This window comes from Rhinopithecus bieti, unplaced genomic scaffold, assembly GCF_001698545.2.
Source record: "Rhinopithecus bieti isolate Rb0 unplaced genomic scaffold, ASM169854v2 scaffold_13262, whole genome shotgun sequence".
NCBI classification, from domain to species: domain Eukaryota; kingdom Metazoa; phylum Chordata; class Mammalia; order Primates; family Cercopithecidae; genus Rhinopithecus; species Rhinopithecus bieti.
Genome location: NW_016808004.1, coordinates 2,318,751 through 2,330,017, shown reverse-complemented (window position 1 = coordinate 2,330,017; position 11,267 = coordinate 2,318,751). Strand labels below are relative to the sequence as shown.

At 39.2% G+C, this 11,267-nt stretch overlaps 1 protein-coding gene across 12 annotated transcripts in view; it reads left to right on the top strand.

Annotated features, from left to right (window-relative positions):
• Positions 1-2,175: 2,175 nt before the first annotated feature.
• Positions 2,176-11,267, top strand: part of CSNK1G1 (casein kinase 1 gamma 1) — a 102,378-nt gene continuing 93,286 nt past the window's right edge. For all 12 annotated transcript variants that reach the window (XR_001887851.1, XR_001887853.1, XR_001887852.1 and 9 more), the window contains exons 1-2: positions 2,176-2,214; positions 10,445-10,514. The gene's annotated coding sequence lies outside the window, so the exon portion shown is untranslated. The remainder of the gene's footprint in view (positions 2,215-10,444; positions 10,515-11,267) is intronic.

Below are 11,267 nucleotides of genomic sequence, written 5' to 3'. Positions count from 1 at the left end.
AAAAAAAAAAAATCTTTGCGCAGCATCACATCTGGTGTGCAAGAAGAAGTCGTGGGCCAAATTAAAGTTTTAATCTGCCCGGGAGTTGGCTATTTGTTACTGCCTCATCTGTTCCTCTCTTATTACTAGCCTTTTTTTTTCGTTTTTTTTTTTTTTTTTTTTTTTTTTTTTTTTGAGGCGGAGTCTCGCTCTGTCCCCAGGCTGGAGTGCAGTGGCCGGATCTCAGCTCACTGCAAGCTCCGCCTCCCGGGTTCACGCCATTCTCCTACCTCAGCCTCCCAAGTAGCTGGGACTACAGACGCCCGCCACCTCGCCCGGCTAGTTTTGTATTTTAGTAGAGATGGGGTTTCACCGTGTTAGCCAGGGTGGTCTCGATCCCCTGACCTCGTGATCCGCCCGTCTCGGCCTCCCAAAGTGCTGGGATTACAGGCTTGAGCCACCGCACCCGGCCTAGGTGTTTCTTATGGTTTCTTAGGTCAAACACCTAAGAAACCAACCTGTTAGTCTTCTTTTTATCTTACTTGCAGACAAAAATTATTCCTAAATTAGTGTACTCTTTGACACAAAAGTACTCACAATCTGATGGCAGTATGAAAAGTTTAATGATGTAGTTATATTGCAGAGGGCCTTAGTTGTCTAGAGGTGTGTAAATGAAAACTTGTAAGCAGCTTTTTATCTTTCTTTGTTTATTTATTTATTTATGAGACGGCATCTCACTCTGTTGCCCAGGCTGGAGTACAATGGTGTAATCTTGGCTCACTGTAGCCTACACCTCCCAGGTTCAAGTGATTTTCCCACCTCAGCCTCACGAGTATCTGAGATTACAAGTGTTCACCACCATGCCTAGCTAATTTTTGTATTTTTAGTAGAGACAGGGTTTCACCATGTTGGCCAGGCTGGTCTTGAACTCCTGACCTCAAGTGATCCACCTGCCTCAGCCTCCCAAAGTGTTGGGATTACACCACACCCAGCTTGTTTTTTTGTTTTTAAAAACAATGCACATTATATAAAAATTAGAAAATACTAAAACTATTTTATATTCCTTTTATATTATTTTCACACACATATTCAGCTGTGTATTATAGGAATATAACATTTACTGGTATATTATTTTAAAAATAGCCGTACTATAGGTACAGTACCAATAACTTTTAATCAGTCGAGATTTTGAGTGTCTTATATGTGCTGAACATGGTCTTAAGCACCATAGGGTATTGAGAAAACTTAAAATCCCTATCCTCAAGATATTTACACTCTAGCTGGATAAGAAGGCAAATGTGTAAGAAGAGATATGAAGTTTGGTGCAGTGGCTAAACTACATGGTATGTACTAAGCACTCAGGAGGAATTAAAGTTAAGGCTTCCAAGGATTAGTGACGGTGGGGAGGTGAGAGGAGCTGAGTACCCAGCATATATTACAGGTTCACTAATTGAAAGTTATTGCTCTGGTCCTCATCATCATTCCAAGTTCTTAATCTAAATGTCTGGGAATATTGATTACATTTGTAGAAATAGGAAAGTTTAAAGAAAAAAGCATTATTGCAGGAAGAACTTTGAGATGTGTAAGTGTTATCTAACTGCAGGTCTGTTTCCTATAAATAGTTAAAAGATATAAAGCTATTGTTCTGGTGAACAGTCAAAACAACTTTGAGAATCATCTGCTTACAAGCAGTAGATGAATTCTCCAAAAGTAGGTTTGGGCAATAATTGGTTTTATTCACACTATCCTTTATGCCATCTAAAGTTGACACGACATACCGTGACAAAATATATAGAATTCTATTTGCCAGTTAGTTCGAAGAATGAAGGTTTGTGTTTATTGTGCCAATAGCTAAAATCTCTTTGAAATTCTGGAATTTCTTCTTGAATTGCCTTGTGACTTAACAGATGAGAAATATTAACACACGCGCGCATGCGTGTGTGTGTGTGTGTAAGAGAGATATGTTTTCGCTTTTAGGAAAATTCTCAGGTGTAGCTTAAATTTCTAAATTTTCAAGCTGTTCTAGCCTTGCTGGATCTGATTATCTCTGTAGCTTTTCACTTATGAATCAAGTTTCATTTATGTGAGCAACATTGGGAATATAACCTTTCTCATGACCCTGTAAGCTAATATTTTGCTTTGCTTTTCCCGGAATAAATGTCACTAAAACATATACATTCTGCTTTCCCCTTAGGTAAAAATCTCTACACCAATGAATATGTAGCAATCAAACTGGTGAGTAGAATCTGTTTGTGGTGATTAATGTTTTGGTGCTCACATTGCTTATATCTTCTTATAGGAAATAGTTTTAAGCATTCATTCACGAAAATGCTAATGGTTTTTTAAAATATATGATCCCATGTTTTTCTTCAATGATAGTGTTACAGTGATGAATCACTGTATACTATATAACACTATATAATTAAATGATACTAACTTTAGTGTTAGCAATGATGACTCAAAAATTAGTTGATTAAAAAAAGCTGGAAGAACTAGTAATTCTGTGAACTTAATCTTTCACAGAGGTATCTTAATTAAAAGATAAAATCATTCAAAATTTTACTGTTTTTTTCTCTAAACTGATTTATTTTTTGTACTTAGAAGAAAATCATAACTGATCATCTAATCATGGCCTTAAAATCTGTCAAGCTTGAAAACACCATATGGTCAAATTAGAAGCAAAGAAGTTAATTGGTATATTAATACTAACCTTGTGAATAATTAAACTAGTCATTGAAAATGATATCCTATTAAAAAAGAGAAGTAATAATTTTATTATTTGTGAGGACTAATAATTTTAAAAGACAGAATTCTTTGTCTTATATTTAAGGTGGATAACAAAACCATTTTTTCATGTGAAATGTTTCATATGACTAGTTTCACTGAAACTCTGTGTTTGTCCTCATAGTAGGTATGCCAGGATTTACAGGTAGCTTTGTTTTATTAGTTGGAAGCTAGAGGAGTTAATGATTGAAGGAAATCTATGTAATTCTTTTCTTTTCCTTCTTTTTATTTATTTTTTAGAAACAGGGTCTCACGCTGTTGCCCAGGCTGGAGTGCAGTGATGTGATCTTGGCTCACTGCAACCTCTGCCTCCTGGGCTCAAGCGATCCTTCCACCTCAGTCTGCCTCCTAAGTAGCTGGGACTACAGGTGTGTGCCACCACACCTGGCTAAGTTTTGTATTTTTTGTAGAGACAGTGTTTCATCATGTTGCTCAGTTGGTCTTGAACTCCTGAGCTCAGGTGATCCACCCAGCTCGGCCTCCCAAAGTGCTGGGATTACAGGTGTGAGCCACCACGCCTGGCATTGTTATTCTTTTCTAATTAATTGCACTTACCACATCCACACTTGTTCTGTGATTGGTCATTCTTCTCATCCAGCTTGCTTGTGGAGGAGGTAGGGTTGTCTTGTGAGGAACTGACAGTTACCAGATTTGTTTCCCTACAAAGGGGTGGGTGGACAGGGAGCAGGGCTTAGAGCAGCAGGTAACTTCTAGGAAACCCACTGTTTTCTTTTTGTATTTTGACTTGGAACTCTTGTTGGATAGATGGGAGCAGGAAGAGAGGTAATACATGTTAACAATGCAGGTCAAATATCCTCTTAGATTGAATATTAGAGGATTAACCGGCCAGACACAGTGGCTCATGCCTGTAATCCACTTTAGGAAGCCAAGACAGGCAGATCGCTTGAGCCCAGAAGTTCAGACCAGCCTGGGCAACAAGGCGAAACCCTGTCTCTACAAAAAATACAAAAAATGTGTCAGGTGTGCTGGCACACACCTGTAGTCCCCACTACTTTGGAGGCTAATGTGGGAGAATAACCTGAGCCCAGGAAGTTGAGTCTGCAGTGAGCCGAGATTGCTTGCACCTGTGCACTCAGCACCTGTGCACTTCAGCCTGGGAGACAGAGTGATACCCTGTCTCAAAAAAATAGGATTAACCACATTTTTTTTAATTTATAGGAATTTGGTTATTCTATTAAAGTGTTCTCTAGTACACCAACTTTTTTTACTTTTTGTTTTATTATTCTGATAAGTTGGAATAATCTCTGATTTTTTGGGACTACTAAGAGAACGAAGCACTTCCTAAAACACTTAAAAAATTTGCCACATTACTACATATTTGTTGGGCTTTCTGTTAGGGACAGTTCTTTCATCTTGATTTCTTCTGCCAGGTTATACCAATTAACCTGTATAGATAAGCTTACATAACATATTGTTGACATGATTGATCATTACATTTCACTTTCCTTTTTAAAAACTTTTATTTTGCTTTGTATGGCCACTATTTAAAGCTAATAATGGAACTCTTGCAATCTAGTATGATGTGACTCAGTACTGCATTTCTCTTTCAAATAAGTCTGAAAGGCATTTTAGAGGATAACAATTTTTGTCTACAGGCTTTCTCTCTTCCTTTTGGGCTTCTGTTCTTCAAAGGGAGCTATGAAAGCAGTAATTGAGCTCTTTGGATTGTAATGGTAAATTTGCCTTAAGCACTATACTCCTATAAGGTAGCTGTCTGCTGTTTGTTTAGGATTTTAGGCAGGCATGTGTTTTCCAGAATAACTGTGGCAAATATTCTGGCAAATGCACAGCCTCTATGGAAATGTAATCAGCATCTGGCACAGAAATGCAAGGACTCTGCTGCTGCTGTTTCAGTTGTACTTTGTTTGGATCTTCATTGTGGACTCTTTTTTCTTAGAGTTCTACAAACCTTTAAAAAAACATACACAAAGTAAACAAAATAGTGTAATGAGCCCCTCCTTTATCCATCACCCACATTTCTAAGGGTTCTTTTTAACAGAGGTTTTCTAACAATTGGGTTTAAAAAAAATCTCTCTGTGCTGCTAATATTGCTGCCTTCTGCAGTCTGTAGACTGAGCTTTGCAGTGCCTTCTACTTATAGTGCTTCCAGAAAAGCACCTTGAAGCCCAATTGGCTGAGCAGGCTATGGCCATGTGCTAAGGAGTTGGCTGAAGTGTGTAATTCTCTCAGTCTTCATAATAAGACCCTCATGTCTGAATATATGATGTGTATGCCTTTCAATCCTTGAACTCTATGGAGTTTTGCATTTTTAATTTACTGGCTTAGCTACTCTATTATGCTTTCCAGCATGAAGATCGAGAGTATAATATTTGAGGAAGGATCTGTGGTTTTTAAAATTAATTGCCTCTGTGGTTTGTCAGAATCCAAAAGTGATTTCTCCAGAAGGAATAGTCCCTTTTCTAGTTTTTTGATCAACTTCTAGTTCCATGTTGATTTGTCGTCACTGTTTCTGTTTGGTTCCTTGTGAATTCTTAGTTACTTTGCTAATGGAAAAATTCTATACCTGGCTGCTTTGATAGTGATTCAGTGGAAGATCTGCAACCAAATGGAGACACAAGAGTGATATGATACCTCTCTATCTGAAGAGAGAAATAGGAAAGGGACTCTACAATATAATTAGTCTTATGTACTTTTCTTTTCTTTTCTTTTTTTTTTTTTTTGAGATGGAATCTTGCTCAGTCACCAGGCTGGAGTGCAGTGGCACGATCTCGGCTCACTGCAACCTCCAACTCCCCTGGTTCAAGCGATTCTCTTGCCTCAGCCTCCTGAGTAGCTGGGATTACAGGCATGCACCACCATGCCCAGCTAATTTTTGTATTTTTAATAGAGAAGGGGTTTCACCATGTTGGCCAGGATGGTCTCGATCTCCTGACCTCGTGATTCACCCACCCCAGCCTCCCAAAGTGCTGGGATTACAGGCGTGAGCCAACATGCCTGGCCATGTACTTTTCTTTTGACTAAAAGTCTTGAGACACTTGAAGTCCAACTCTAGTGATTGCTGATTTTATACTCAAAGAAGGGTATAAGTTCTTTCTTCCTAGCGCTTCCTACAGATATGAACATTCCAGTCTGGCCTGAACTGATTTCGATAAAATCTTCCTAGAAGCAGAGGGATAGACTAGACAACTTCAGAGAAACTTCTGAATTCTTTGGTTAATGAATTCTATATCTTAAGAAAAATGCAGAAAACTTCAAATGGATTCAGGAAAGAGCCTTCAAAGATGATCAAAGAATTAAAAACTAGGACCTATGAGGAAAGGTGAAAGGAATTTGAAATTACTTTGCCTGAGGAAAGACAGTCTAGGAAATCATTAGATTGTTTTGTTATTTGAAGAGAGCTACTTAATAGTATTTGAGGTTATTGAGGAGTTTTTTTATTTTTTTGCTGAGGACTTAAGAAAAATAGGCTTAAGTTTCAGTAGTGAGATGTGAGTATAATATAAAAGTGTTCCAAACCATGAAACTTGTTCAACATCAGCATGAATTATTGAGAGAAGTTATGGAATCTTCTTCCTTGGAGTCTGTCTTAAACATAAGACAAATAGGCTGGGCACGGGGGCTCACACCTGTAATCTCAGCACTTTGGGAGGCTGAAGTGGGTGGATCATGAGGTCGGGAGTTTGAGACCAGCCTGGCCACTATGGTAAAATCTCGTCTCTACTAAAAATACAAAATTAGCTGAGTGTGGTGGCGTGCGTCTGTAGTCCCAGCTACTTGGGAGGCTGAGGCAGAAGAATTGCTTGAACACGGGAGGTGGAGGTTGCAGTGAGCTGAGATTGTGCCATTGCACTCCAGCCTGGGTGACAGAGTAAGACTCCATCTCAAAAAAAAAAAAAAAAAAGGACAAATAACCACTCAGTGGAGGAAAGGACAGTCCTTTCAACAAATGATGCTAGAAAAACTGGATACCCACGTAACAGTGAAGTTGGATTCTTACTTTACATTGTATTCAACAATTCAGAGTGGATCAAAGACCTAAATATAAGATTGAAACTATAATACTTTTAACCAGAATACACATGGGAAAAGCTTCATGACATTGAATTTGGCAGTGATTTCTTGGATATGACACCAAAATCACAGACAGCAAAAGAAAAAGCTAGCTAAATTGGACTTCAGCAAAATTTAAAACTTTTGCATACTGTCAACAGAATTTTAAAAAGGGCAACCCATGGAAAGGAATAGGAGAAAATAATATTATCTAATAACAGATGATATCCAGAATTTACCATTATAACAATTTTTTAAAGTTCAGTGGCATTGACCAGGTGCAGTGGCTCATGCCTGTAATCCCAGCACTTTGGGAGGCTGAGGCGGGCGGATCACCTGAGGTCAGGGGTTTGATACCAGCCTGACCAACATGGAGAAACCCCATCTCCACTAAAAATACAAAAATTAGCCAGGAGTGGTGAGACATGCCTGTAATCCCAGCTACTTGGGAGGCTGAGGCAGGAAAATCGCTGAACCCGGGAGGCGGAGGTTGTGGTGAGCCAATATCATGCCATTACAGTCCAGCCTGGGCAACAAGAGTGAAACTCCGTCTCAAAAAAAAAAAAAAAAAAATTTCAATGGCATTAAGTACATTTACATTGGTGTATAACCATCACCACCATCCATCTCCAGAACTTTTTCATCTTCCCTAACTGAAATTTCCTATCTGTTAAACACTCCCCTCCCCCCAACTCCTTGGCAACCACCATTCTGTCTGTCTCTATGAATTTGACTACACTAGATACTTAATTTTTTGTTGTTGTTTGTTTTTTTGGAGACAGAGTCTTGCTTTGTCGCCCAGGCTGGAGTGCAGTGGTGCGATCTAGGCTAACTGCAACCTCCACCTCCCGGGTTCAAGCAATTCTCCTGCCTCAGCCTCCTGAGTAGCTGGGACTACAGGTGCACGCTGACACTCCTGGCTAATTTTTTGTATTTTAGTAGAGACAGAGTTTCACCATGTTGCCTAGGCTGCTCTCGAACTCCTGAGCTCAGGCAGTCCACCTGTCTCAGCCTCCCAAAGTGCTAGGATTACAGGCATGAGCCACTGCACCTGGCTACTATGTACTTAATATTAAGTGGACTCATGCAATATTTGTCCTTTATAACTGGCTTATTTCACTGAGCATAGGTTTGCCCTCAAGGTTTGCCCATGTTGTAGCATGTGTCGGAATTTCCTTTTTAAGGTTGAATAATACTTAATCATATGTATATACCCAATTTTGTTTATCCATTCGTCCAATCATACGCACTTAGGTTGCTTCCACCTGTTAGTTATGGTGAATAATAATGCTATGAACATGCATATACAAATAAATCTGAGTTCCTGCTTCCACTTCTTTGGAGCATCTATCCCGAAAGAGAATTGTGAATCATAATGATTCTGTGTTTAATTTTTTGAAAAATTGCCATACCATTTTCCCGAGCAGTCACTGCACCATTTTGCATTCCCATCAGCAGTGCACAAGGGTTCCAGTTTCTCCACATCCTCGTCAACACTTGTTATTTTCTGTTTTTGATAATAGCCATCCTAATGGGTGTGCAGATGTTGAACTTTATTTTATTGATTGATTGATTGAGACAAGGTCTCACTCTGTCGCCCAGGCTGGAGTACAGTGGCACAATCACAGCTCCCTGCAGTCTTGGTCTCTGGGACTCAAGCAGTCCTCCCACCTCATCTTTCTGAGTAGCTGGGACTACAGGAGCATGCCATCCTGCCAGGCTAATTTTTTAATTTTTGGTAGAGACAGGGTCTCCCTATGTTGCCCAGGCTGGTCTCGAACTCCTGGACTTAAGCAGTTGTCCCGCCTCAGCCTCCCAAAGTGCTGGGATTACAGGCATGAGCCACCATGCCCGTCCTATTTTATTTGTTTATTTGTAAAGATGAGGTTTTGCTGTGTTGCCCAGGCTGGTCTTAAACTCCTGGTATCGAGTGATCCTCCTGTCTCAGCCTCTGAAAGTGCTGGATTGCAGACATGAGCCACCATGTCAGCTACTGTTGAGCTTTTAAAGAGAGATTATAATGTGTTTAGGGTAATGTTTGGTTTTCTTGTTAGCCAGTTGCCCAGTACACTGTCAGTTTAGAATAATCAACTAGCCAGTTGCTCAACTGGTATAGAGCAAAGTGTGGTTGTTTGGCTGCTTTATCTCTGAGGTTTTTAGAAAACTCAATGTTTGGAAACTTGAACACCACATTGATTGAAGTTACATATTTTAATTGTATTTATAATCTTTAATTCTCAGTAGTTTAAAAAGAAATATACATAAGCATGTTCCTAAAAGCATTGTTCATAATATTGGAAAGTGAAAACAGTTCACATGTCCAAAAATTATGGGGAGGGTGTGTATACGTACATACGTAAATACAAAATACATATACACATACAAGGCAATACTTAAACCATTAAAAATAATATAAGCCAGGTGCAGTGGCTTATGCCTATAATCCCACAGCACTTTGGGTGGCTGAAGTGGGAGGGTTGCTTGAGCCCAGGAATTTGGGACCAGCCTGGGCAACATAGTAAGATCCTATCTCTACAAAAAAATAAAAATTAGCTGTGAGTGATGGCACACACTTGTGGTCCCAGCCGCTCGGGAGGCTAAGATAGGAGGATGACTTGAACCTGGGAGGTTTCGACTGCAGTGCGTGAGACCCTGTCTTTAAAAAAAAAACAAGACATTATACACGTTTATTTACTGCCGTGGGAAAACGTTATTACATTGTTGAATTCAACAGCACATTAATGAACAGCAAATATATTATAATCTCATTTATATAAAATTAAGTTCATCAGTCTATATTATATATAAATACATATATAGATAAATACTTGGAAAGGCATTCACTAAAATGTTAATAGTGCCACTCTTTAAAGTGGCGGGATCACAGATGATTTTGCTTTCTAATTTTGTATATTGGAATTTTCTTCTGAGCATGCATTATTTTTCTAAAAATAATAAAACGGTGAACCTCCCAAAATTCAGAACAAAACAAGCAGGAAATACATTCTGGTATTTTTTTTTATTTAAAGGTTTGGCATCAAGTTTCCAGGGAAAATACGTATCAGGAGAATATTTCTTTTTTTTTTCTTTTTTTTTTTTTTTGAGACGGAGTCTGCTCTGTCGCCCAGACTGGAGTGCAGTGGCCGGATCTCAGCTCACTGCAAGCTCCGCCTCCCGGGTTTACGCCATTCTCCTGCCTCAGCCTCCCGAGTAGCTGGGAGTACAGGCGCCCGCCACCTCGCCCGGCCAGTTTTTTGTATTTTTTAGTAGAGACGGGGTTTCACGGTGTTAGCCAGGATGGTCTCGATCTCCTGACCTCGTGATCCGCCCGTTTCGGCCTCCCAAAGTGTTGGGATTACAGGCTTGAGCCACCGCACCCGGCGAGAATATTTCATTGCAAGAAAGGTATCCTTGAATGGTAGCTCATGCAAAGTCTATTTTTATTTAACTATCCATGGAAGGAGTTGTATGTAATTCACCTTCATCTTCTCTTAGCTGTACTGTCTAAGACAAATTGTGGTTAGAAAAGACTCTCATATATGGATATCATCTCTAAAACATTAGGTGATCTTAACCGTTGTTTACTCCAAAATTTAAGAATGGAAAATCCCATTTGTTGAAATCTGATCAGTTTTCTTTTGGGTTTCAGGAACCAATAAAATCACGTGCTCCACAGCTTCATTTAGAGTACAGATTTTATAAACAGCTTGGCAGTGCAGGTAAGTCAAGTCTTTCTTCTCCACTTACTTAGCATGTAGCTTAGCTGGAAGCCCTAAAATATACAGATGTTTTTGTCTGGTTTACCCTTTTTACCAAACCGTCTATCTCCCCTGCTTGCCAGATAGGTAAATAAACATAGTCAAACGCAAAGCTACTTGCTGTCTGGTTCCTGGAGTTGAGCTGACAGGGGAATTGTGTTGCTATGACTGTGCCCACAGACCAACCTGCAGATGCTTTCCACTTGTCAAATACACATAGTGTGAAGGATTTGCTTTTCAGTAGTTCATTCTCTTTTCATTTCTTTACTTATACCAAAAGAAAGGAGGAAATTTTGGTAATTTGCAAAATATACTTTACCACATTGAGGTGGTTTATCTGTTTTAAAGACATACTAAAATATACATTCTGAAATACTACAGCACTGTCATTTTATCCATTGTTCTCATTAATTTGCAAGAGCTATCCATATGACTGTAATAACCTATGACCTTTGGCAGTTTTTAAAAATTAAGTTAATCACTTTAAAAAATGTTTGTTTTTTACCTAAAAGCTCTGATTTCTCAAGTATCTTACTGGCTTCCAGAAAAATATTTTGCTAATGTTTACCTGCAGAGACAAATCTCTCAGAAGATGAAATCTTTCAGAGCTATTTTCACTATTTGACATTAGTAGAATTTCCTCTGCTTTATGCCCCCTTCACTGTGACAGGTTTTCTGTGAATGACTAAAGCTCGGTTTCCCTCCCTCCCTCCC